Source organism: Sus scrofa, chromosome 6 (assembly GCF_054392235.1).
Source record: "Sus scrofa isolate SSC_HxYL_T2T_F1_AM1 chromosome 6, Sscrofa_HxYL_maternal_Yorkshire_Landrace_v2.0, whole genome shotgun sequence".
In the NCBI taxonomy this organism is placed as follows: domain Eukaryota; kingdom Metazoa; phylum Chordata; class Mammalia; order Artiodactyla; family Suidae; genus Sus; species Sus scrofa.
In genome coordinates, this window is record NC_139388.1 from 83,578,133 (window position 1) to 83,605,974 (window position 27,842).

At 37.8% G+C, this 27,842-nt stretch overlaps 1 protein-coding gene across 50 annotated transcripts in view; it reads right to left on the bottom strand.

Annotated features, from left to right (window-relative positions):
* EIF4G3 (eukaryotic translation initiation factor 4 gamma 3) overlaps positions 1–27,842 on the bottom strand; it is a 356,484-nt gene that overhangs the window by 98,669 nt on the left and 229,973 nt on the right. The gene's annotated exons all lie outside the window — the stretch shown is intronic.

Consider the following 27,842-nt stretch of genomic DNA (forward strand, 5'->3'; position numbering starts at 1 on the left):
AAAATAAATAAATAATAAAATTAGCTATTTACACAGAAAGAATTGTTACTCTGTTCAAGTGGCTATTTAAAGTTTTAATTTAAAGAAGTAATTCAGAAAAAGAGGTAAGAAAAAGCACGCACCTCTTTAGGAGATGACCAGTCCTTTAAAAAACTGAACAGAGATGCAAACACACCTAGTGTCTACGCAGATTGGGATATATATCCCCTCTCCTACCATTATCGATGGAGAGGTGCAGTAAACTTTGGGTGTGCTAGAGTAGGGAGAAGAGGCAGGTGACGAAGGAGTGAAAGTAGCAAAGGAGGGAGAGACAGAAACACTGACTCCCTGATTTAAAGGACAGCCAACACCAAATTAGCTAGAATCAGGGAATTAAATCTAAGACTCTCTCTCAGATTTGTCCTTTCCTTTCTAGTCCATTCCCAATGCCTACACCTTAGATTAGGCCCTTATTATTGTATTGATTTAACTAGGAGAGTCTCAACTCATTGCTTCCAATTTTTACTTTAACACATCATATATAATATTGTCTGAATGATGGCCTCTCTTAATAACTGATTTAACTGGTTATTCGTCTACTTAAAATATTCCTTAAGGCATCAACCATAGTGCCAAGCAAAGTTCCTTACACAGGGTAGACATTCAAATTTACTGACTGAATAAAGAAGTATTACTGACATTTGCAAGACAAAGACAGATTTCCCCCCTTGTCTTGCTTTAAAGCACATTAGACAAGTGACAATCTCTGCATAAGAATCATAATTACCTGAATTAGAAATGCCTAAAGGGGCCTCCTCTACTCTTCATAAGAATTCAGTACCACAGGCACATTTAATTTCTACTACTTTAAAGCACAAAATAATTCAAACAAAAAAAGTAATACTACAATTTTAAGATTTTTTGCAAATTTTTTACATCACTGGCAGAAAAATGTTTTCCCTCAAAGATCTTTTTATGGAATGACTAATATAAATTCTGAAAAATACTGGGGACACAGATAAGTTTAACCATTGGGTTTTAATAAACAAATGGGACTACCTCAAACTAAAGAGATTCTGCACAGCAAAAGAAACCATCATAAAAATTAAAAGACAACCAACTAGGAGTTCCCGACGTGGCTCAGTGGAAACGAATCTGACTAGCATCCATGAGGATGCAGGCAATCCCTGGCCTAGCTCAGTGGGTTAAGGACCCGGTGTTGCTGTGAGCTGTGGTGTAGGTGATACAGCTTGAATCCTGTATTGCTGGGGCTGTGGTGTAAGCCAGCAGCTACAGCTCCAAGACAACCCCTAGCCTGGAAATCTCCATATGCTGTGGGGGCGGACCTAAAAAGACCAAAAAAAAAAAAAGACAACCAACTAAACAGGAGAAGACATTTGCAAATCACAAATACAATAATGGGTTAATATCCAAAATACATAAAGAACTCATACAACTCAACAACAAAAAGCCAAACAAATTGATTTTAAAAATGGGCAGAAGATCTGAATAGACGTTTTTCCAGACGACATACAGATGACCAACATGCACATAACATGTTCAATATCACTTATTATCTGGAAAATACAAATCTAACCACAATGAGATATCAACCACAACTCTAAGAATGACTATTATTGAAAAGATAAGAAATAACAAATGCTGGAGGAAGTGTGGAGAGAAGAGAACCTTTGCACACTGTTGTTGCGGCTATAAGTTGTCAGAGCACTATATAAAACAGTATAGAGGCTCCTCAAAAAATTAAGAATTGAACTACCATACAACCAACCTATTACACATTTGGGTATTTATCTGAAGAATGTGAAAACACTAATTCAAAAAAAGATATATGCACCCCTGTGTTTAAGGCAGCACCATGCAAACAATCTAAGTGTCCACTGACGGATGAATGGATAAAGAAGATATGGGGTGTGTGTGTGTATAGTTACACAACTACATACTACACATACTACTCAGCCATAAAAAATAATGAAATTCTACCATTTGTGACAATATAGATGGACCCTGAAGGCATTATGCTAATGAAATAAGTCAGATGGAAAAAGATAAATACTTTGTTGATACTTACATGTGATTTAACTCATACATGAAATATATAAATAAACAAAATCAAAACAATCTCATAGATACAGAGAATAGGCTAGTGGTATCCCAAGTGTAAAGGGGTCAACTGCATGGTCACCTAGACTTGTGGTAGTGTCCATGCTGTAGTGTATATAAACTATAACATTTTGTATCCAAAATGTGCATAATGAAAAAGAAGATAACAGGACACTTCACTACTAGTAGGGAAGGTACATTGTCACAGAGTTGTACAGAGAGAATAGAATATTCCAGTAATGGAAATTTCAGTGAGAGGTCCTACTCTTAAAATCCAGTTCTAATTCCTTCTCATTTCTGTCATTTCCCCCCACCCCCATTTTACTATTTTTTCCCACCTGACTTTGAAATCCTAAAAGTTGGCAATAAATCATTCCGATTATATCATATTCAAGAATCTTGCCTAGAGTTTCTTGAGGCTAGGCATCCTATTTTGACTTTTTTTTTCTTCCACAGGAGGAACAGGAACAGAGCAAAGAAGAAATCCAGGTGAGAGAAGGAGGATGTTTTTATAAGAGAGATGTAAATAAACTGGAAAATAATAATTATGGTGACAAAACATGCAAGAATGACAAGGTCACTGAGAGATGTCAACCAAAAGAAACACTACTGTCTGTGAGCATTTTTCCAGCATCTTCTTAGGTGGTGTTTTTTTTGATAAGGGTGGATGGCTTGGTAATTATATTCCACAGTGTATGTTAAAAATAGGTTTTCTGGAGTTTCCTGGTGGCCTAGTGGCTAAGGATCTGGCGCTGTCACTACTGTGGCTCAGATTCAATTCCTGGCCTAGAACTTCTGCATGCCACGGATGCAGCCCCCAAAAAAAGAAAATTAAAAAGATTCACAGAAGCTTAAACAGTAAAGCTATTCTCTCTAGAACTTAACACTAAAACTAAAAATGTAAGAACAACAAAATGGTTAGTCTTAAATTCTATGAAAAAGATACACCCATAATACAATTTCAAAGTTCTTTCTTCCAGTTTTAACATTAAACATCATCAAAGTAAGAATCAAATCATAGGTTTATCAATTTTATTAGTGTTCTCAATAACTACTTTTTGGTCTTATTGTCCTTTTTTCCTACTGTTTCTCTTTTTTAATTTCCCCTATTATCTTTATTATTTCTTTTGGGTTTAATTTTGCTATTTTTTTTAATTTATAATTTCAGCTTTACTGAGATATAACTGACCTATAAAATTCTAAGATATTTAAAGTGTACATCATGGTAATTTGACATATGCATATGTGTACATGTGAAAAGATTTCCCCCCATCTAGTTAATTAACACATCCATCAGAGTTCCCATGGTGGCTCAAAGGAAATGAAGCTGGCCAGTATCCATGAGGACACAGGTTCGATCCCTGGTGGCGCTCAGTGGCTTAAGGACCCAGCACTGCCATAAGCTATGGTGTAGGTCACAGATGCAGCTTGGATCTGGCATTGCTGTGGCTGTGCTGTAGGCCAGCGCCCACATCTCTGATTTGATCCCTAGTCTGGGAACCTCCACATACCATGTATGTGGCCCTAAAAAAAGACAAGAAAAAACAAAACAAAAAAAACCCCACATCCATCATCTTACATGTTTATCTTTTTTTTCCTTGGTGAGAACATTTAAGTTCTAGTCTCTTAGCAAATTTCAGTTATAAAATACAGTGTTATCAACTATAGTCACCATTATTACATTAGCTCTCAGACCTTATTCAACTTATAATCTGTTCATTTAAGTAGTTTCTTCAGGTGGAAGCTGAGGTCAATAATTAGAAACTATTTTCTTTTCCGGAATGGGTATTTATTTTGTGGTGTAAAGTGCCAGCTAAGTACTGTCCTAGCAGTATGTTAGGGAGAATGATGTGCTGCCAAAGATATCCACGTCTCAATCCCTGGAACTTATGAGTATGCTACCTTACACGGCAAAAGTAACTTTGCAGATGTGATTAAGTTAAGGGATCTTGACACCAGAAGACTATTATCCTGGATTAACCCAATGGATCCAAGGTGATCAAAATGGTCCTTACAAGTGGGAGGGAGGCAAGAGAATTGAAGAGATAAGAAGATGCTATGCTGATGGCTTTGAAGACTGGAGGAAAGGTCCCCAAGCCAAGGAATATATGTACCTTTAAAAGATGGAAAAAGAACAAAATAATGCCATTTGCAGCAACAAGGATGAAACTAGAAACTCTCATTCTAGGTGAAGCCAGAAAGAGAAAGACAAATACCATATGATATCACTTACATCTGGAATCCAATATACAATGCAAATGAACCTATGTACAAAAAAGAAACAAACTCATGGACATGGAGAACAGCCCATGGTTGTGGTTGCCAAGGGGGGAGGGGGAGGGAGTGGGATGGACTGGGAGCTTGGGGTTAGTAGATGCACACCATTACATTTACAGTGGATACGCAATGAGATCCTGCTGTATACCACAGGGAACTATATCTAGTCATTTGTGATGGAACACGATGGAAAATAATGTGAGTAACATATATATATGACTGGGTCACTTTCCTGTACAGCAGAAATTGACAGAACTTTGTATATCAACCATGGTAAAAAACAAAAATAGTAAAAAAGAAGAAAAAAAAGATGGAAAAGGAGAACAGATTCCTCTCATAGAGCTTCTAGAATAAACAAAGACCTGTTGATATCTTTATTTTATTTTTTTTGTCTTTTTAGGGCTGTACCTGAGGCATATGGAACTTTCCAGGCTAGGCGTCCAATCGGAGCTATAGCTGCCGGCCTATACCACAGCCACAGCAATGCCAGATCCAAGCCATGTCTGCGACCTACACCACAGCTCACGACAATGCCAGATCTTTAACCCACTGAGCCATGACGGGAACTCCCTGATATCTTGATTTCAGTGCACTGAAACCAACTTTGGACTTCTGACCTCCCAAATTGTGGTGATATGTTATAACATTATGCAACAGGAAGTAGATATGACCACAAATTTTGATTTGGGTTCATTTGGTTCAAAGAACTTTATAATTTTCAGTCTTGATTTCTTCTTTGACCCTTGGGCTATATGCAAGTATTTTATTTAGTTTCCAAATATCTGAGGGATTTTCCAGAGATTTTTTTTTTTCTTACTTATTTCCAACTTAATTGCATTGTGGTCAGAAAATGTACCTGCTTTGACTTGAATCCTTTGAAATTTATTTAAAACTTGTTTTATGATTCACAATATGGTCTATCAGGGCAAATTTTACATATGCACTTATGTACCTGTTGTTTCAATGTTTGGAAAGTAATTAAATCAAGTCAGGTAATTGTGTGGTTAAGTCTTCTATTGCCTAATTTTCTGTCTGCTAGTTCTATCAATTATGTTTTTATAATTATGTCAATTCCATGTCACTATTTTTTGGCTATGTGAAATGCAGTTATAATAAATGTACTTAATAACCATTTAATGGTTGTCTACTAATTTTAATAACTATTTCACTCATAAATAAGTTTTATTTTCTGGTCTTTATGGGTCGTGTATTTTCATGGCTTCACTGGTTAATTCTAGAAAATATTTGAGGCAAAACAATATCAATTCTACAAACTGTTCCAGAATATTGAAGGAAAGGGACTACTTATCAAGTCATTCTAAGAGATGAGCATCACCCATATACCCAAATATGAAAATTATCAGAAAATCATATGCCAATATATCTCATAAAAAAAACATAAAATTTTAGTAAATCAAATTCAACAATACATATAAAGAGAAATACCTCATGACCAAGTTTTATCCCAGGAAAGCAAAGTTGATTTAATATTCAAATATTGGAGTTCCCGTCGTGGTGCAGTGGTTAACAAACCTGACTAGGAACCGTGAGGTTGCAGGTTCGATCCCTGGCCTTGCTCAGTGGGTTAAGGATCCAGCGTTGCCATGAGCTGTGGTGTAGGTCACAGACGTGGCTCGGATCCCGAGTTGCTATGGCTCTGGTATAGGCCAGCGACTACAGCTCAGATTAGACCCCTAGCCTGGGAACCTCCATATGACACAGGTGCGGCCTTAGAAAAGACAAAAAATTCATATATCAAGAAATTAATAAACAAAAAAAGAAAACCATGACTGTCTCAAGAAATGCAGGAAAAGCATTTGATAAAATCCAATATGTATTCCTGATTGAAATAACAAATTTCTCAGCAAATTAGGAATAAAAAAGAACTCCTTCAACTATACAATTCAAAACCCTACAGCTAACATCATATTAATGGTGAAAAACTGAAAGCTTTCTCTCTGAGATCAAGAAAAAGACAACAATGTTTTTAACTACTTCCACTCAACACTGTACTAGAGTCTCTAGCTAGTTTAAGTTAGAAAAAGAAATAAAGGTACACCCAGTTAGAAATGAAGTAAATCTGTCTTTCTCCAGAAATGACATGAGTTATACAGAAAACCCAGAGCAATCTCTACAAAAAATGTTAATAAAGCTAGTAAATGAATTTTAGCAGGGTTGCAGGATATGAGGCCTAAAAAAGTCTATTTTAGTCCCATGTTGTGAAAATTCAAAAATTGAAACGTAAAATATCATTTAAAATAGCCACTCAAAGACTGAATTTGACAAAATTATAAACAAAACATTCCTAGAGACTTAAACGTCAAAACATATCATGTGCATGGATCAGAAGAGTCGATATTGTAAGATACCAATTTTATCTATAGATTTAACACAAACCCAATCAAATTCCAACAGGTTTTGTAGGGAAAAATTATAAAAAAATCAAAGGAAAAAAACCTGATTCTAAGATTTGGAGTTCCTGTTGTGGCTCAGCGGTAATGAACCCAACCAGTATCCATAGGGTAAGGGTTTGATCCCTGGCCTTGCTCAGTGGGTGAACGATTCAGCGTTGCCTTGAGCTGTGGTGTAGGTCATAGACGCAGCTTGGATCCTGCACTGCTATGGCTGGGGCGTTGGCCAGCAGCTGCAGCTCTGATTTAACCCCTAGCCTGGGAACCTCCTTATGCCACCAGGGTAGCCCTAAAAAGACAGGAAAAAAAAAAAAAAGATAAAGGGATCTAGAATGAAAAAGAATGGAGTTGGAGAACTTAATGCTATCTGGCTTCAAGAGTTATTATAAGCCTCAGTCATCATGTCAGTGGTACTGGCACCAAGAAAAACAACTAGATCGATGAAAAAACAGAGAATTCAGAAACAGACCCACATATGATATGCACAAGATATTTTTGGAAAAGATGTAAAAGAAATTCACCAGAAAAAGGATAGCCTAAAATTCTCATACACTGCTGGTAGGGATATCAAATAGTATAAGTACTTGGAAAATGTTTTACAGTCTCTTAAAAAATTAAATATATACTTACATACGACCTATTTATTCCACTCCTAGTTACAGAAGTGACGGCATGTCTCTACAAAGATTTATACATAGATGTGCACAGTAACATTATTTGTAATAGCCCCAAAGTGAGAACAACCCAAAGGTCCACCAAGAGATGAACCAACTGGGGTATATCCACAGTGTTAGCAATGTTTCAAAATGAACCACCATCAGGCACAACAATATGGACATACCTAATGAGTGAAAAAAAACCAGACACAACGATTTATGCTTTCTGATTTATTTAATAGTCTAAAAAATGCAAACTAATCTAGAGTGACAGAAAGCAGATTAGTGCTTGCCTCGGGACTGGAGGGTAGTGCAGGATAGAAGGATTTATAAACACACAGGAGGAAACTCTTTTTGCAGGAGGGGGGCACGCTAGAGACATGAGTAAGTTCCTGGGCCAGGGATCAAACCTGTGCCACAGAAGTAACCCAAGCCACAGCAGAGACAATGCTGGCTCCTTAACCACTAGGCCATCAGGGAACTCTAGGAGGAAACTGTTGAGGAAACATGCCATAAGTATGTTCATGATCTTGATGGTTGTAATGGTTTCAGGAGTATGCAGAGATGCCAAAACTAATCAAATATTTTAAATATGGATATGTTAGCTTTATGTCAATTACACTTCAATAAAGGTGTTAAAGTGGTTTGGGTGGTTTCTAAAGTAAATAAAACATAAGCAATATCCATATTTCTGTTATGAACATGCTAAAAAATGATAGTGTTTTAAAAGGGTCATACTATACAAACAGCTTTATTTTTCTTTATTATGAAATTTCTCCAGGTTATCACCCAGATCTGTCTCATTCACCTATCAGCTGTACAATATTTCACACTATAATGTATCATTCCTTTTGAAAGAACTTATACTTTTTGTTTTCCCTACCATAAAAATCACTTAAAAAAATTTTATGGTCACAACCACGGCACATGGTCCTGGGCCAGGGATCAGACCTGAGTCACAGCTGCAGCAGTGCCAGATCCTTTAATCCACTGTTCTGGGCTGAGGACTGAACCTGTGTTCTGATACTGCAGAGATGCCTCCAGTGCTGTTGCTCCACAGCAGGAACTCCCCATAAAACCCACTTATAAACCCTTACCTACTGACACTTTTACCTATCACAAATACAAGTGTTGGATTTCTTCCATTTGCATGGGTACAGATATTATATTTGCCAAACTAATAGCTAAAAATGGTATTTTCACACTCACTAAATAAGGATAAGCATCTTTTTCTATTTTTATTGACTGTTTTTTTATAAATTTTTTATTTTATTCATTACTCAATATTCTATTAGATTGTTTCTTTTAACCTGCAGATGCGCTATAAAGAGATTAATTACTTATATACTGTTATTTTTTTTCCCATGACAAAAATTAAAAACTTTATTTGTGAAAATTTTATGATGAATTTTTTCCAATAAATACGTACACAAACAACACTGACAAAAAAAGCCATGAAAAAAACCCTTTTTAACTAATTTGAAATTAAGGAAAATTCTTTTTTGATAAAAAACATTCTCATGCATGTTCATCTGCATGAGAATGACACTACTACTAGCCTTTAAGACATGTCTTTCTTAGTTTCTAAGGCATATTAAACTAGAAATTTAGTTTCTATCTTCTGGTCAACAGCAGGATCATTTCCTGCCCTACCAGTGCTAAAAAAATTTCATCACTAACCCACTTAATATACCTTTGTTATTCTACACAAAGACTTGGATACAAACTAAGAATGCATTATTAGAATTTGAGCTATCTGAAGCTAAGAACTGTATTTTACTGGTACCCTTTGTATATCTAGCATCTAATAATACTCACTAAAGTATTATATGCTCACTAAAAATATATTAATAAACAAATACCCTGCAATCAAAATTAAATTGAAGGTTAATATCTCTCCTCAATGGTAAACACTGCTTCAATCTTTTTGTATTAGGTAGGTACTACTAAAACTGAGCAGGGCCCTATGGAGCTCCTGGGACAAAAGCCGTTCTGTGCCCCCCATTTCTTGTTCTTAAGAAATGGGCCTCATCAGCCACCATGACCTTTCTTGAGTTCCAAGGGACAGGTTCAGACAGTTGCTGATCAGGGAAGGAAGGGGATGCAAAGAAAAAGGAAGGAACAGTAAGAAAGAGTAAAGAAACAACAGTACGGCCTTGGGGCAGGATCCTGGTTCCCTCTCAAGGGATACACATAATAATATAGCCATCTTATATACCTAAGAGAAAAGTTATATTCCTTATCCTTCTTTTAGAAATGAATACTTTAAAACCAAACAGCTTTAAACTTGCCTGGTTTGTTCTAATCTCTGAACAGTGTGCCCTTTTTGCAAGTACTGTTATTCTAGGCAATAACCCAGAAGACCACCATAATGATCTTACAGAGAACTCTCGACTTCAGCTTTAATGACTACGATTCCCCCAAAGAAAGAAGAATGCATATTTGTCCCAATTCTGATTCCTACCTGAAAATGTGTTTTTCTCCTTTTTACTATAAAACTCCTCACAATTCTTTCCTAGGGCATTGGCCTGCTGTGACCCTCCTTTGCCCAGCAAAGCAATAAAGCTATTTTTTTCTCCTTAATCAAAACTCTGTCTCTATGTTTCAATTCAGCAAAAGCAGACAGAGGCTGAATTTCGGCAACACTACCACATTACTTCCATTTCAGAGATGAGGAAACTGAAATATGAGGAGCTTAACTAAACAGCCCAATCCCAGAGAGAGTAGAGGCTGGAACACAGATCACAGTAAATGTTAAAACATAGATCTAACTTTGAAGCCCTTATCCTCTGTGAAATGAAGTTTGGCAATTGTCATCAGCCTCTACATGGAGTAAAACATGAGCCACTGCAGCTACAAACCCACAGGGCTCCCTGAGTGGAGCTCAGGGTGGAGACCAGGAGTGAGGCACCCTGGGCTCTAGGAAAACTGGAAGAACAGGTCTTCAGATAGTCAGATATTTTTAGAGATTTTATGTGCCCAATTCTTGCATCTCCTCATGTGTAGAAAAACATTAAAATCCTTCAAGGTAAAGTCTGCTCCTTGTGACTGGTAGTAACCTTCAGGAAATCAGCAACAAACTTTTTTGTAAAACGTGTGTGTGCTCCATGCACCTCCCCCTCACCTTTATCCTGATACTCCCTTTTCCTCCTTGGGTGGTATTTCAGCCCCCTCTGTAGTTAAGAATAAAGAATGTCAATCCCAACCCCCCAGGCCATCCTCCACCCCCACCAGTCCCAACTGGCAAGCATAAATTTGTTTGCAAAGTCTGTTCTGCAAATAATGGATTAGACTGCTTCCACATCTTGGGTATTGTAAACTGTGCTGCAATGAAAATATGGATGCATGTATCTTTTTGAATTTTAATTTTCTCCAGATAGATGTCCAGGAGTGTGATTCCTGGATCATATGGTAATTCTATGTTTAGTTTTTTGAGGAACTGCCATGCTGTTTTTCATGGTGGTTCTTCCATTTACATTCCCACCAACAGTGTAAGAGGGTTCCTTTTTCTCTGCACCCTCTCCAGCAATTACTGTTTGTAGACATTTTGATGATGGCCATTCTGGCTGGTGTAAGGTGGTATCTCATACTAGTTTGGATTTGCTTTTCTCTAATAATTAGCAATGATGAGCATCTTTTCATGTGGGGTTTTTTTTTTTTTTTTGCCATCTGCATGTCTTCTTTGGATAAATGTCTACTTAGATCTTCTGCCCATTTTTTATAGGGTTGTGGTTGTTTTTTTGATACTGAGCTGCATGAGCTGTTTGCTATTTTGAAGATTAAGCCCTTGTCAGTTGCTTCATTTGTAAATATTTTCTCCCATTCTATGGGTTTCCTTTGCAGTAAAATAACTTTTAAGTTTAATTAGGGTTAATTACATCCTATTTATTTTTGTTTTTATTTTCATTACTCTAGGAGGTGGATCTGAGAAGATATTGCTGTGGTTTATGCCAGATAGTGTTCTGCCTATGTTTTCCTCTAAGAGTTTAATAGTATCTGGTCTTATGCTTAGGTCTTTAATCCATTTTGAATTTATTTGGGGTATGGTGTTAGAGAGTGTTCTAATTTCATGTTTTTACATGTGGCTGTCCATTTTCCCCAGCATCACTTACTGAAGAGATGGTCTTCTCTCTACTGTATATTCTTGCCTCCTTTGTCAAAGATTAGTACATCTTAGGTGGGTGAGTTTATTTCTGCGCTTTTTATCCTATGGAACTTTGAAGCACTCTCCTTTCTGAAAAACTGACCTGATACAAGCGATATTAGAATTTAGACAAAAAATAAATTCTTAAGGAAAATGTCCGTTCTTTCAACTTGGTATTGATAAACAATGATTAGTATAGACCCTATGTGTAACATATATAGGAAAGCCATGCTTTTAGGGGTTACAACAGCATTCAGAAATGTGATTGGGCAATTTATGAAATATCATAAATGTTCTTTGAATTGTGTAAAAATAATAACTAATAATTACTAATTTAAATTACAACATCTCTGGGACTCATAAGTAATTGTTGAATAAATGACAACTATTATTGAGGGTACTATGTTATAAAAACCCTAAAAGTTTTTGGATGTTATCAAGTATTTCACTGGATACTGTAAAAGTTTTTGGATGTTATCAAGTATTTCACTGGATACTGAATGCTATCACATAAATAATGACCTCTTTTTTCATTTTTAAAATAGTGCACGGAGTACCAAGGTGCAGCCTAGATTACATACATGGATTCTGGAATGAGAAATTTACAAAAAGAGTCATTAGCTGATGGGCTAGGGATAACATCTGCTGTGATTTGCTGTCTCTTATTAGCTATTTAAGATGAGTACATTTAACTGTGAACCCCTATTATTATCAATCTGTTTACTCTCAATTGTTAATTTATATGAATATATGATTATGTGAATGTTATATTCATCTTCAATATAAAATGATTATCTACATTACAGCAATTATTTTAAACAACTTTACATTATGAGAGGCAGTACAGTACAGAGAACAAAAAAGGCATGGGCAAAACAGGGGCAAGGGATTAAGAGGAACAAGCTATACAAAATAAATAAGCTATGAGGGTATATTATAAAGCACAAGGTATATAACTAATATTTCATAAAACTTTAAATGGAGTATAATCTATAAAAATATTCATGCATTATGCTGTACACCTGAAATTATAATATCGTAAGTAATTTTGGAGTTCCCGTCATGGTGCAACAGAAACAAATCTGACTAGGAACCATGAGGTTGTAGGTTCAATCCCTGGCCTCACTCAGTGGGTTAAGGATCCAGTGTTGCCATGAGCTGTGGTGTAGGTCGAAAACGAAGCTCAGATCCTGTGTGGCTGTGGCTGTGGCCGGCAGCTGATTACCACCTAGCCTAGGAATCTCCATATATCGTGGGTGAGGTCCTAAAAAAAAAGGGAAGAAAAGAAGAAAAAAAATACAAATAAATTTTAAAAATGAGAGACAACATAGAGAGGTAGTTATGAGCACTAGATGTGGAGCTGAGTATGAATGCTGGTTCTGCCATTTACTAACTATATAACCTTTATTGAGTATTATTTCCTCTGTGTCTCTGTCTCCTTTTCTGTAGAAGAATAAGGTTGTGAGGATTAAGAAGTTAATACAACAGTGCCTGACAAATAGCAAGCATTTAATCAATGATAGCTATTACTAAAATCAACAAATATTTCTGATTAGGGTGGTATGGCTATTATTTTGATTTGTTAGTCAGATACTCTAAAACAAAAACAAATCAAGAACAAACAACAAGAACCTATTATTTGCTTAAATGAGTAAACATTTAATAAAAGCTCTGTGGAGGTAATGAAATAAATCAGAGCTTTACTAATCTTGAAGAAGGTGTAACAGAGCTGGAGAAGATTAAGATGTGGTATATATACATGACGGAATACTACTGAGCCATAAAAAAGAACAAAACAATGACATTTGCAGCAACACGGATGGAACTAGAGACTCTCATACCAAATGAAGTAAGCCAGAAAGAGAAAGACAAATACCATATGATATCACTTACATCTGGAATCCAATATATGGTACAAACGAACCTATCTATAGAAAAGAAACAAACTCATGGACATAGAGAACAGACTTGTGGTTGCCAAGGGGGAGGTGGATGGAGTGGGATAGACTGGGAGTTTGGGGTTAGTAGATGCAATCTATTACCTTTAGAGTGGATAAGCAGTGAGATCCTGCTGTATAGCCCCAGGAAACCATATCTAGTTACTTGTGATGGAACATGATGGAGGATAATGTGGGAAAAAGAATGTGTGTATGACTGGGTCACTTTGCTATACAGCAAAAACTGACAAAACATTGTAAATCAACAACAATAAAAAATAAAGAGAGCTAGAGAAAAAACGTATACATATTGATATTCATAAAGCCCTCAAGTATTCTAAACCAATATAACTCTACTTAGGTTCTAAGTCAAGGAACTATCAGAATGGAAAATTTTATAAAGATAGTCATATTGAAAAAACTAAATTTCGAGCAGGTTCTTTAACATGGTCTAGGTTGAGGAGACAGTATCAAGGCAATAATAGGTATGGAGGATTGGCTAGGAAAAAAAAAAGTAAAGCTAGGGAGAGATAATGACTAACAGAAGGCCTTGAAGACTGACCTGAGAGTCTGGATCTCACACCTGTGAAACAACAGCTCTGTCTCTGTAACTCTTGAACAGATACATCCAGAAATAATATTTTCTCTGAAAGACTTTTTTAGGAAATGCATGCTGAAAATACCTTTATAGAGAAGTCCCAAAGCAGAGAGAATTGCAAAAGCTGAGGAGTTAATAAGAATCTATGAAATGCACAAGAAAAGGAAGATGATTGAAGAGATGGATGGATAAATGAATGGGATGGATAGCTGTAAGGAGAAAGCCCTGGAAGGCTCCTGGGCAGAAGCTGCAGGAGGACTTGGAGAGGGTGACTCAATGGAGGCAAAACTACACAAGAATTGAGACAAACGAAATTCAGAATCAGTACTTATCAAACACAGATCCCTTATGTTTTAACCACAAATAACAACCCCACTTTCCTAGCCCAGTAGATGTTCCATATTTGTGACATCAAACAATGCCCCTAGAATGGTTACTGCAGTGATGCGTTCACTGCTGAGCTAAGAACAACACCCTCTTAAAATCAGGTAAGATGTGAAATAACCAGTGAAATAATAGAATGTGAAATAAAAGATGTGAAATAATTAGTGAAATAAGATAGATATAATAATAATACACAGTCCAGGCATAAAATACAACCAAAGACAATGTGGCTTCAGGTGGTACCCCAACATTCCTTTACATCTTGTATTGTCAATTACGGTGTTTTTGTTAAAACCTACTTCCTAAATTTCTAAGCTATAACTTCCCTAACTTGCTGAATTTCTCTCTTCAGGGTTTTTAACATTAAGTTCTTAGGGTAATGTCTCTGATAGATCCTTATATAGATGCTAGCAGCGCAACCACTCATGGTCCTATTCATTTAAAAAAAAAAAAAAAGCTTTATTGAGATGTAATTCACATACTATAAATTTTACTTTTTTTCAAGTATATAATTCAATGGTTTATAGCTGTAACAGAAAACTCCAGTCTATCTTTCTATGTGTATTTCCTTTTCTACTCAGAACACTTCAAGTCATCAAATATGTAGGGTTTTGCCCCACAATAAGCAACTCTCTGTGACACCAGCTGTTTCCACAGTTTAATTCAATCTAACACTATCCTACCTGGAGAGTGTCAGATATTACAAGTTAGGGTTCAGTTCCATAAGACTGCTTCCGATCCCACTTCAGATGCCAGTTGCCAAGTCCAGGTAATCACCTGTGCCTCTGACCAACTAGCTACAGACTGGATGTACCAACAACACTCATTCTCCTCATGTTTCCTGAACAGCTCACAGAACTCAGGGAAACCCTTAATTATGTTCACTAGTTTGTTAAAGGATAAGATAAAGGATGGACATTAACAGCCAGATGAAGATACACGCAATGGGAAGGGGCTGTCTGGGAGAGTCCCAAGTGCAGGAGCTCTCCACTGTGGAGGTAGGGCGCATCACCCTCCTGGTATGGATGTCTCGCCAGCCTGGAAGCTCGCTGAACCTCCTACTACTAGGATTTTTTGGAAGCTTCAGGCATGATCTAATCTTAATTCCATCAGTAGCCCCTCTCCTTCCTTTGGAGGATGGAAGGAGGGGCTGAAAACTCTAAGATTCAAATCATGACTTGTTCTTTTTGGTTAGCAGCCCCCATCCCGGTGTCATCCAAGAACCCACCTAGAGTCATTTCAATAGAACAAATGATGCTTCTAGTGCTCTTGCTACTTAGGAATTTACAAGGCTTGTTGTCAGGGACAGAGATCAAAAACCAGTTATTAGGACAAGAGACGCTCCCACTGTTCTTATCACTTAGCAAATTACAAGAGTATTTGGAGTTCTGTGCTAGAAATCAGGAGCAGAGTCTAATAGATATTTTCTAGTACAGACATACCTTGGGGATACTGCAGGTTCAGTTCTAGACCACGACAATAAAATGAATATGGAAATAAAGTAGGTCACCCAAAATTTTTGGTTTTCCAGTACATATAAAAATATTTAAAATTTATGGTTACCGAAGGGGAAAGTTGGGGGGAGGGATTGGCACATGCACACTACTGCATATGGACAGTCAACAGGGAACTGCTGTATAGCACAGGGAACTCTACCCAATATTTTATGATAACTTATATGGGAAAAGAATCTTGAGAATAACGGATATATGTATATGTACAACTGAATGATTTTGTTCTACAGCAGAAATTAACACATTATAAATCAACTATACTTCAAAAAATCTAAGATTCTAAAATATAAATAAGCAAGATGTAAAGATATAGTGTATGGCACAGGGAATATAGCCTACATTTTATAATAACTTTAAATGGAATCTAATCTGTAAGTTTTGAATCACCTTGTTCTATATCTGAAATATAATGTTGTATATTAACTACATTTCAATTAAGAAAAGTTTTTTTGTTTGTTAGATATTGTCAAATTCCACTTCACAATGGTTATAATACCATTTTACCTTTTTTTTTCTTTCTTCTTTTTTTGGCTGCTTCGAAGCACATTAAGGTCCTAGGCCAGGGATCAGATCTGAGCCAGAGCTGTGACCTACACTGCAGTTGTAGCAACACCAGATCTTTAACCCACTGTGCCAGGCTGGGGATCAAACCTGCATCCCAGCACTACTGAGATGCTGCCAATCCTGTTTTGCCACAGCAGGAACTCCCCATAAAAAATCTTTTAATTAAAAAATTTATGGTTGGATTATACTGTAGTCTACCAGGTGTGTAATAGTATTATGTCTAAAAAATGTATATACCTTGATTTAAAAATACCTTAGTGCTAAAAAATACTGATCATCATCTGAACCTTCAAGGAGTTATATAATCTTTTTGCTGGAAGAGGTAGATGTTGACGGCTGCTGACTGATCAGGATGGTGGTTGCTAAAGGCTGAGGTGGCTGCAGCAATTTCTTTAAACAAAATTGAAGTGTGCTGCATCAACTGACTCAATCCTTTCATGAACAGCTTCTCTGTAGCATGCAATGCTGTTTGATAGCATTTTACCATCAGTAGAGCTTCTTCCAAATTAGAATCTTCTCAAAACCTGCTGCCTCTTTATCAGCTAAATTTATGTAATATTCTAAATCCTTTGCTGTCACTTCAAAAGTCTTCACAGATCTTTACCAGGATCAGATTCCTTCTCGAGAAACCTCTTTCTTTGCTCATCCAAAAGAAAGAGCTCTTCATACATCAGTCTTATCATGAGATTGCAGCAATTCAGTCACATCTTCAGGCTCTACTTTTTTTTTTTTTTTTTTTTTTTGCTTCTTAGGGCTGCACATGAGGCATACGGAGGTTCCCAGGCTAGGGGTCAAATTGGTGCTACAGCTGCCATCTATCACCTATGCCCAGCCACAGCAACTCAGGATCTGAGCCATGTCCATGACCTACACCACAGCTCTCAGCAATGCCAGATCCTTAAACCACTGAGCGAGGCCAGGGATCAAACCCAAGTCCTCATGGATCCTGGTTAGGTTCGTTACCACTGAGCCACAATGGGAGCTCCTAGGCTCCATTTTTTTTTTGGGGGGTCTTTTCTAGGGCCACACCTGCAGCATATGGAGATTACCAGGCTAGGGATCTAATCGGAGCTGTAGCTGCCCGCCTACGCCACAGCAACGCGGGATCCGAGCCCGCGACCTACACCATAGCTCACGGCAACGCCGGATCCTAACCCACTGCTAGGCTCCACTTCTAATTCTAGTTCTTTGGCTGTTTCTACCACATCTGCAGTGATTCCTCCACTGAAGACTTGAACCCCTCAAAGTCATCTATAAGGACTGGAATCCTGTTAGTACTGATCTGTTGACCTCTTCCTATGAATCATGAATGTTCTACATGGCATCTACAATGGTGAATCCTTTCCAGAAGGTTTTCAGTTTACTTTGCCCAGATCCATCAGAGGAATCACTATCTACGGCAACTAAACAATCTTTCGAAATGTATTTGTTAAATAAGTTGAAATTACTCCTGGAGTCAGAGGCTGCAGAATGGATGCTATGTTCGCAGGCATGAGAACATCACTAATCTTGCTGTACATCTCTGTCAGAGCTCTTGGGTGACCAGGTGCTTTGTCGATGAAGAGTAATATTTTGAAAGGCATCTTTTTTTTTTTTTTCTCTGAGCAGTGGGTCTCAACAGTGGGCTTAAGGCTGTTTTTGTCTACCCTGAAAATTTATTGTAGTTTATTGAAGACATCTTCGTTCACTACCTTAGCTAAATGTTCTGGGTAACCTGCTGCAGCTTTTGCATCAGCACTTACAGCTTCACCTTATACTTGTCTGTAATGGGGAGACAGCTTCTTTCCTAAAACCTCATGAACCAACTTCTGCTGGCTTCAAACATTCCTTTTGCAGCTTCCTTCTCTCAACCTTCACAGGATTGAAGAGAGTGAAGGCCTTGCTCGGGTTACATTTTAACTTAAAGGAATGTTGTGGATGATTTGATCTATCCAGACCAATAAAATTTTCTCCATATTAGCAACAGGGCTGTTTTGTTTTCTTATCATTCCTGTGTCCACCAAAATAGCAGGGATTTTTTTTTTGGTTTTGTTTTTTTTTTTTAATTTCCTTCCAGAACTAACTTTTCCTTTGCATTCAAAACTTGGGTAACAGTTTGGCACAAGAGGCCTAGCTTTTGGCTTATCTTGGATTTTGACATGTTTCCTCACTAAACTCAGTCATTTCTAGTTTTTGATTTAAAGTGAGATATATGTGACTCTTCACTTCACTCGAACACTTAGAGGCCACCGCAGGGTTTTTAACTGGCCTGATTTCAATACTGTTGTGTCTCGGAACAGCGGGGCCCGAAGAGAGGGGGAAAAGATGGAGAACATGGTCAGTGGAGCAGTCAGAACACATCCAACATTTATGGGTTAAGTTCACCGTCTTATAGTAACATCCAAGATCACTGATAACAGATCACTGTAGATCACAAATATAATAATCATGAAATGTTTGAAACATTGTAAGAATTAACAAAAATGAACATGCTCTACATGAAGTAAGCATATGCTGTTGGAAAAATGGCTCCAATAGACTTGACACACAGCTGCCACAAACCTCCACGTTTGTAAAAAAACGCATCTGTAACATGCAATAAGGTGAAGTATATCAGAATGAGATGTGCTTGTATCTCACCTAGCACACTAATAGAATTGTGCAACCATCACCACTATCTAACTTCAGAACATCTTCCTCAACCCAAAGGAAATCCCATGTCCATGAGCACTCCCTCCCCACTTTCCTCCTCCTCAACACTTGGCAACCACTAATCCACTTTCAGTTTCTAGGGATTTGCCTATTCTGGACATTTCAAACAAATGGACAATATGTGGTCTTTGGTCTCTTTTTCACTAAGCATAATATTTTCAAGGTTCATCCATGTTGTAGCATGTATCAGTACCACACTCCTTTTCATGACTGAATAATATTCCACATTTTATATAAATACACACATACTACATTGTGTTTATTCATTCACCAAGTGATGAAAATTTGTGTTATTTCCACTTTGGGGCTGTCCTATTCCTCCCCCCCCCATTCCTTTTAGGTTGTTTTTTTTTTTTTTTTTTTTTTTGTCTTTCTTCCTAATCAACTACTTCTCACCTAAATAGGAAATTAATAAAGGTATTACTATTCTCTATTTTAATGAATGCTTCTTAAGTCTTTCAGTGGTACAGACTTTCCTTAAAATTCACATTCTAAGCAGACTTTTTCCCTTCCAGATGGCAGGAGAGGTCAGTTTAGGATGTGTCTGACCACTGTGAAGATAATCTGACATAATGGTACAAATCCTTTAATCATAGTTATACATACATATAGGGACTATTCTAAGGGATCTTCTGCCATCTCATTCCCAGGATTTAATTAAGTACTTTTCAGATGCTATCATTTTCTTGAGTTTCTCTCCTTTGGAACATAAATTCCTAAGGGCAGAGATCATGACACTCATCTGGTCTGTGTAACATTAGTACAGTTCAAAGAGAACATCTGGACCTGTAATACTAGCTGAAAACAGAAATGTTAATAATATTTAATATTTATAGAGTGCTTAGTATGTGCTAGACGCTACACTAAGCGCTTTATATATATACAGCACATTTCATTGTCACTACATATTTATTAAGTTAATACTATTTATTATCTTTTCTGGATAAGAAAACAAATCCAGAGGTTAAGAAACCCAAGGTTACAGAGACAAAGGGAAGCTAAGACTCAGGAGTGTCTAACTCTGTTGCCATGAACTTGATCACTATACTTTACTGCTGATGTTTAGACTAACCAAATACATGAAAAGTTACATTGAGATCCTATGCCTATATACGCAGAAGGTTGATGCTACAACTAAATATAATGAGAAGATATTATAGTAAAAAGTGAGAAGCTCAGAGTTTATTTTGAGGGTGAATGGCCCCCAATGCCACCCATTATTCTGAAGGGTTTGAACAGAAACACGAAAGGAGTGATAAGTACAGATCTCTATTTTAAAGAGAGAGCCACTTGGTGGAGAATGAATGTGAAAGAGGCAGAAGCTGGAGCCAGAGAAATGAGAGGTATCCATGCAAAAGCGTAGGTTTAAGGCAGTAGGAAATGGAGAAGAAGGGACAAATTCAACAACCATATCAGCTAAAATCAGAGAACCTTGTTAAATGACTATATGTGAAAAAAAGAGTGACATCAACAGTGATGTCAGGATATTAGCTTAATTAAAGCCAGTGCCATTGAGATAAAAGAACAGGTTTGGGGGAATAGGTGATTAATTTGGTACTGGATATGTTGAATCTGAGATGACTCTGGGATTTCCAACTGGAGATATTCAGCAGGCAATTGAAGCTGAGAAGAGAAGTGGGGATGGAGATAAAATATGAACTCCATGAGCATATACCACTGGAGCCACCTATCATTAGAGCAGCTAAAGTTAACTGTGAAAATGTGTTGAATAACAGAATTAGAACGTAACTCCAATATTTTTTTGGGGGGTGGTAAAACTATTCTATATTTTTGTGGTGGTGATTACATGACTTTACATGTCTATTGAAATCCACAGAAATGAATGCTAAAAAGTGATTTTTACTGCATATAAATTATACTCAATAAACCTACAAAAGGAGAGAGTGATCAAAAATATTAAAAGTGGTAAAAAGACCAATACTATAACACACTGGGAGCATAAATCAGACTATTGGTAGTGGTGAACTTAGTAGAAGCTAAGAAACAGTAAACTATTCTTGAAAGGACTGGATAAGAGGGAGAATGAGTTTAAATGGTAACTAAATGGATATGTAGGATTGAGGAAATATTTTTTGGTATGGGAGAGACTTCAGCATATTTACAGTGAGAAAGAAGTCTGTGGCAAGATGGTGAACTTATATACGAGCCTGCAAAGGAAGAGCTAGTAAATTCTGATGAAAGTTTGGATATAGACAGGTTTGTAGTTCTAGCAGAAGGTTGAAAATGGCATATACTCAAGCGCACTCTGTTTTCTAAACAAAGACAGAAACAAAGCCATCTGCTGAGGGCAAGGAGGGCCGAGCTGAGTATAGGATTTTACAACAGGAAGGTCATAAAAGGAATGATTGGTGGTGCAGAGCATGTGTTCGTAGAAGCACTTCCATTCACAGTGGTGTAATCCTGAGCAGGAGGGCTCTGCCTACCAGAACTTAAGAACAGAGAGGATGGGGTATAACACTGTTTCTCTAAAGGGAAAGGGGCTAAGAAAAAAAAAAAATCACAGAATTTGGTTAAGAGTGTAGCTCAAATCATGCTCCTCCTACCTTTGTTCAAATCTCATTTTCTCTAGAGGCCTATAACTCTAACCATGTTATTTAAATGCTACAACCTACTTCCCCCTCTAGAACTCCATTCCCTGCTTGATTACTTTTATAGCACATGAAACTTTTCAATCTATAACTAGGACAGGGGTCACTGGATTCTTCACTGATGACCCTGAGAAATCCAATTTACTACCATGGCTTCTTTTCGTTATCAGCAAAATAGGAGTAATTATACCCCAGAAAGAACTCCTTAAATCATAAGATTAATGCTTGAGATGCCTGAGAAAAGGCCTTGTAAACATAAAAAGATGATTTTATTATGATTGCAACTAAATTACCAAGTACTATTAATATAGCAATAGAAAATGGAGCAAAAAATATTTATTGAAGGAAATGCATTTTCTGCATTAGTAGTGAAAATTATTTTCATCAAAGATACTGGAAACGGTTATCAAGACTACTTTGTGCAAGGTGAAGACAGACATTGGAGAAGGAGAAAGCTTTCAGCAAGACTAGGCTTGTGTGAAAGAGAACAGCATTCCCCTAAACTGTCTGGATTACCCTGTCTAGAAGCAACTATGTACAGTGGTTCCTTCTGGAGGGAGATTAATGACTAAGTCTGAGAAAAAAGTGGGCTAAGTTCTAAACAAAGAATCTAAATCTATTCATGGAGATACATATGAATAAGTTAATAATACCCAGTGAGTGAAGCTTCAAGGCTCGTATTGCAAAGAAACGAACTTTGGTAAATAGTGGGAAAGTATATACCATTTGAAGAGGCAAGAAGGAATGGTGCAAAGTGCTGGCCAGAAGCCTTGGCACCTGAGCCTGTGGATAAGCTCCACCATCATGTGTCTGGGCTCATTCCAAAGCAGATGAATATAGGAGGAATTCGATATAACACCGGTGTTCTCCGGAGAATGCTTAAGATTTCACTGTGGAAGGCAACAAAATAGGAATAACATGGCAGAAATGTACTTTTAAGGCAGCTTTGTTGAAAATATTTTTTTAAACCAAGTGGGGAAATCCAGTCATTTTAATTACTATTCCTAAGGATCACTCAGACTCAAGCCAATCTGAAAAGGGGGCCAACAGTCCTTGTTTTCACTACTGCTGTGCCAGTGTTGACAGATGACAGGCAGTCAGGGATGTGTAAGAAGTTCTACTGACAAGATTCCAGAATGTAGTCCTTTAGAGAAATATGAGAAGTTAAATTAGGAGTTCCTGTTGTGGTGCAATGGAAGCGAATCCGACTAGGAACCATGAGGTTACGGGTTCAATCCCTCACCTTGCTCAGTGGGTTAAGGACCCTATGTTGCTGTGAGCTGTAGTGTATGTTGCAGGCGCAGCTTGGATTGGCGTTGCTGTGGCTCTGGCGTAGGCCAGTGGCTACAGCTCCAATTGGACCCCCAGCCTGGAAGCTTCCATATGCCGCGGGTGTGGCCCTAAAAAGACAAAAGGCAAAAAAAAAGAAAAAAAGAAGTTAAATTACATGGATGCACCTCAAGGGAAAGACTGGGCTGTGGGACACTCAAACCACTGGTGATCTACTCTTCATCCCAGGAACTAAATCTTCCAGGGATATGATATCTCAAACACTTCTTAGAAGGTTTAAGTCAAGAAAAGGCAAGAATAAATTTCAAATTCCCAGACTTCCTGTCATGGCACAGTGGAAATAAATCTGACTAGGAACCATGAGATCGTGGGTTTGATCCCTGGCCTCATTCAGTGTGTTAAAGGATTTGGTGTTGCCGTGAGCTGTGGTGTGGGTCGCAGATGTGGCCTGGATCTGGCATTGCTGTGGCTGTGGTGTAGACTGGCAGCTGTAGCTCTGATTTTATCCCTAGCCCGGGAACCTCCATATGCCACAGGTGCAGCCCTAAAAAAACAAAAAAATCAAATTCCCTATTCCTAATGCTGATCTTCAGATTACGGCTTTAAAGATGAGTCTTTTTTGGGTTAGTTTACCCAACTGAAAGACTTTCATTTCTTTGGTGTTCTGCTTACTTATGCTTTTTATCTTTTCTTTCTTTCTTTTTTGGCCATGCCCATGGCCTGTGGAAGTTTCTGGGCTAGGAACAAAACCCACACCATAGCAGTGACCTAAGCCACTGTAGTGACAATACTGGATCCTTAACCTGCTGGGCCACAAGGGAACTCCATATTTTATATCTTTTAAATGTACTTTCAATAGTCTCAGGTGAGAATGAATCAAGGATTACTATTAAAACACTTTTTCCTGAGTTAAAGTATGCTCCTTTTATACCAGAGTAAATCAAAAGTGAGAACAGCAATTCAATTGGCTATATAAATCAGAATTATATTAACATCTCCCAAAACATACATCTCCATTTGAAAATAAATCATCTCGCAGTCAACAAAAACTGGACACTATCCCTCAACCTTAGCTGAGCTCATAAGGATATATATAAGGAAAACTCTTAAAGCCACATAAACAAGGTCAGTTGTTGTTACCACTGCAGTCACTGCACTATGGGGGATATGGGATGCTGTGCCAGTCTCTATAACCAAGGAGTTCACATGTTGAACATCCACGTGGGAAACACAAGATCTTGGATCCCTACACGGCAAGGACTTGGAACTGTGATCCTCACAAAAAGCCCCGAGACTCCTTACAGAGAGACTGCCTCAGTGAAAAGGAAACTAAAACAATATACAGAACAAAATAAACCAGTGAACCAACACAAAATGATGACAAGGAAGGATGTTTGGTTTTAACTAGGTGGTGAGAGACTGCTACTATTCAAAAACTAGTATATTCAGGGAATGCATTTATACTTTGGGGTATGAGAGTAGGTTTAGGACATTAAACTCAGATTAAGTTCCAGCTAATGCCTTCCCCAAGACATGCGGTAAAAAAGTAAACAAATACCTGCTTTGGAGGACTTGCCCTCAATCTATATTCAGGAAAGTTTAGTTAAGATAAATTCATAAAAATAATTTATTAGAAACCTCCCTCTGCCAAAAGAACTTCAAATAAAGATAAATACAAAGAAAAAGAAAAACAAAAACTACAATTTTAAAAAGTGGAAAAGTTCAGGTTATACAGTATGTACATTTATGAAACTGTGCAAAATGAATTCATGAATGATGAGTGGGGAATATTTTTCCACAAGTTCTGAAATTCTCTCTTCCTCCCCACTGAGTATAATGAGACCATAATAAAAATTCCTAAGGCTTCAGGAAATTGTTCAATTAATACAGGTTTTTGAACATTTAACTACTGATCATATGAATCAAGTAAGCAGAAGTCTGGCTCCTCTCTGAGGCTTTTCAAAATACTCTAAAGATAAACCCAATTCTGTTTTAAGGGGCTGGCTCTTCAACCCCTAAGTATCCAGAATTGCTGCAGTTTGCTCCAGTCAGAAATATGAACTAGAACTGTTGCAAGAAATGTTTTCTACCGGAAGGGACTACAGCCTTTATGTCTGATTTTACTGCTTTAAACAAGTGCCTCTATACCCACTACTGTAAATTTCTACGCATCACACCTGTCAGAAGCAAATGGTTTCTAAAGCCAGCTTTAAAAAGTGTTTCATCCTCAGAGAACTATTCTCAAAATTCCACAACAAAAGACTGATATCCAAACCAAACTGTTATGATTTAATAACCTCTCAAAGTAAATAGGGTACATTAAATAAGGGCAAAAATGATTGGAGTCATTAAGCTTATGACAACTTCAGGTTGAAATCTAAAAGAATGATGATGGAGTTCCCGTCGTGGCGCAGTGGTTAACGAATCCGACTAGGAACCATGAGGTTGCGGGTTCGGTCCCTGCCCTTGCTCAGTGGGTTAACGATCCGGCGTTGCCGTGAGCTATGGTGTAGGTTGCAGACGCGGCTCGGATCCCGCATTGCTGTGGCTCTGGTGTAGGCCGGTGGCTACAGCTCCGATTCAACCCCTAGCCTGGGAACCTCCATATGCCGTGGGAGCGGCCCAAGAAATAGCAACAACAACAACAAAAAGACAAAAAAAAAAAAAAGAAAAAAGAAAAAAAAAAATAAATAAAAGAATGATGAGTTAATTCTCATTGTTAACTTTTGTAGCAATAACAAAAAAAATATAACAAAACGAGAGGCTAAGGAATGTTTCTGCTAGCTTCACAATTTAAAAAATGCTAGAGGTGCATGGGTTCTTTTTTTTTTTTTTTTTTTTTTTGGCTTTTCTAGGGTCGCACCCCCGGCATATGGAGGTTCCCAGGCTAGGGGTTGAATCGGAGCTGTAGCCACCAGCCTACACCAGAGCCACAGCAATGCGGGATCTGAGCCACGTCAGCGACCTACACCACATCTCACAGCAACACCAGATCCTTAACCCACTGAGCAAGGCCAGGGATTGAACCAGCAACCTCATGGTTCCTAGTCGGATTCGTTAACCACTGCGCCACGACGGGAACTCCGGTGCATGGGTTCTTAAGGTTCATTTATTTTGGATTTTGAAGAGTGTAAGATATAAAGGGAAATTACAGAACTTCTAGTTCCTTTAAAACACATTTATAGGTTAAAAAATCATGAAATCAGAAAAATTCTAAGGCTTTCTTTTAGCTATCAGCTGATTTACTGCTAAAGAATCTATATTCTTTTATTAAGGTGGTAGTGACTTACATTACTAATTCCAAGAGTATGTACATTTCAAAAAAAAAAAAAAAAAAAAGGACCATGGTGTGAAAATGGCTTAACCCCAACATCTGTGGAGCTGTCTTGCAACATCTGGCCACCTATATGACAAACTGCTTAAAAGAATGAATGAATGCCAGGGATGAGAGGAAGTAGGGCCTTAGTGCAGAATTTTGCTTTACATTTATTTTAATTTTGAGGTATCTTTGACTTGTATTCTCTATGTCTGCTTTGTTTTTCTACTTGATGTTTTTGAAACATCTGTCTTCAATAGCTTCTCCTATTTTTGGAATTTCAACACTAGCTGTTGAATGACAACTCACAGGAACACAAATGAAGGGAAAAAATGAAGGGTCAAACAAATTACTGTTCTCTAATAACAAATGTTCTTTGAGGGGGCATTCATGTGCAGCCACATCAAAACCAAGACTGTTTTTTCAAACAGTTATAAAAAAGCTCCAGGTCATTGCTCCGCCAAAGAAGAAGGTTCCTAAAACAGTGATGGACACTGTGAATATTGATGCTTATGAAGGCCAGTCTATTGAGGTAACAGATGATTTACAAACATTTATAATAAATTTCTCCCAGTACCAAATGCCTTGCATTGTTTGCTTTTCTGCTCTGGGTCACTGTGGAACTACATGCTCTAGAGTTCCAAGGAACCACACACCTCCCACAGATAGCTCTTCATCAGCAAACTGCCTCCAGAACTGAGCTGGGTGGGAAAGCCACGTCTTAAAAGTAGGGATCAGGTTTTTGATGTATGAAGTCTTCGTATTAGATAGGTCAGAATAGGCAATATGTACTGAAGGTGTGGGTGACCATAACACATAACATAAACATATGTGGTCCCTAATACATACGTAGATTAACTGCTGGGAAGCACTCATCAAATTGTTTAACTTAACTTGACAGGTACACAGAGAGCAAATTATACAGTGCAGGACCATGTTTCAGAAGATGGGCTATGCTTTTTTTAATGTCTTTTTAGGGCTGCACCCGCGGCATATGGAGATTGCCAGGCTAGGGGTTGAATCGGAGCTGTAGCCGCTGGCCTATGCCAGAGCCACAGTAACACCAGATCCTTAACCCACTGAGTGAGTGAGGCCATGGATCGAACGTGCATCCTCATGGATACTAGTCAGATTTGTTTCTGCTGAGCTGCAACTCCCAAGATGGGCCATATTCTTACGGGCTACTGACTTCAAGAACAGCAATAAGCCTCAGATAACTTTTGATTCAAGTTATAAAAACCTAATGGTTAAATCCAAAATTGTAGGTGATGCTACATTAAAAACAAATAATTTTGGGAGTTCCCGTCGTGGCGCAGTGGTTAACGAATCCGACTAGGAACCATGAGGTTGC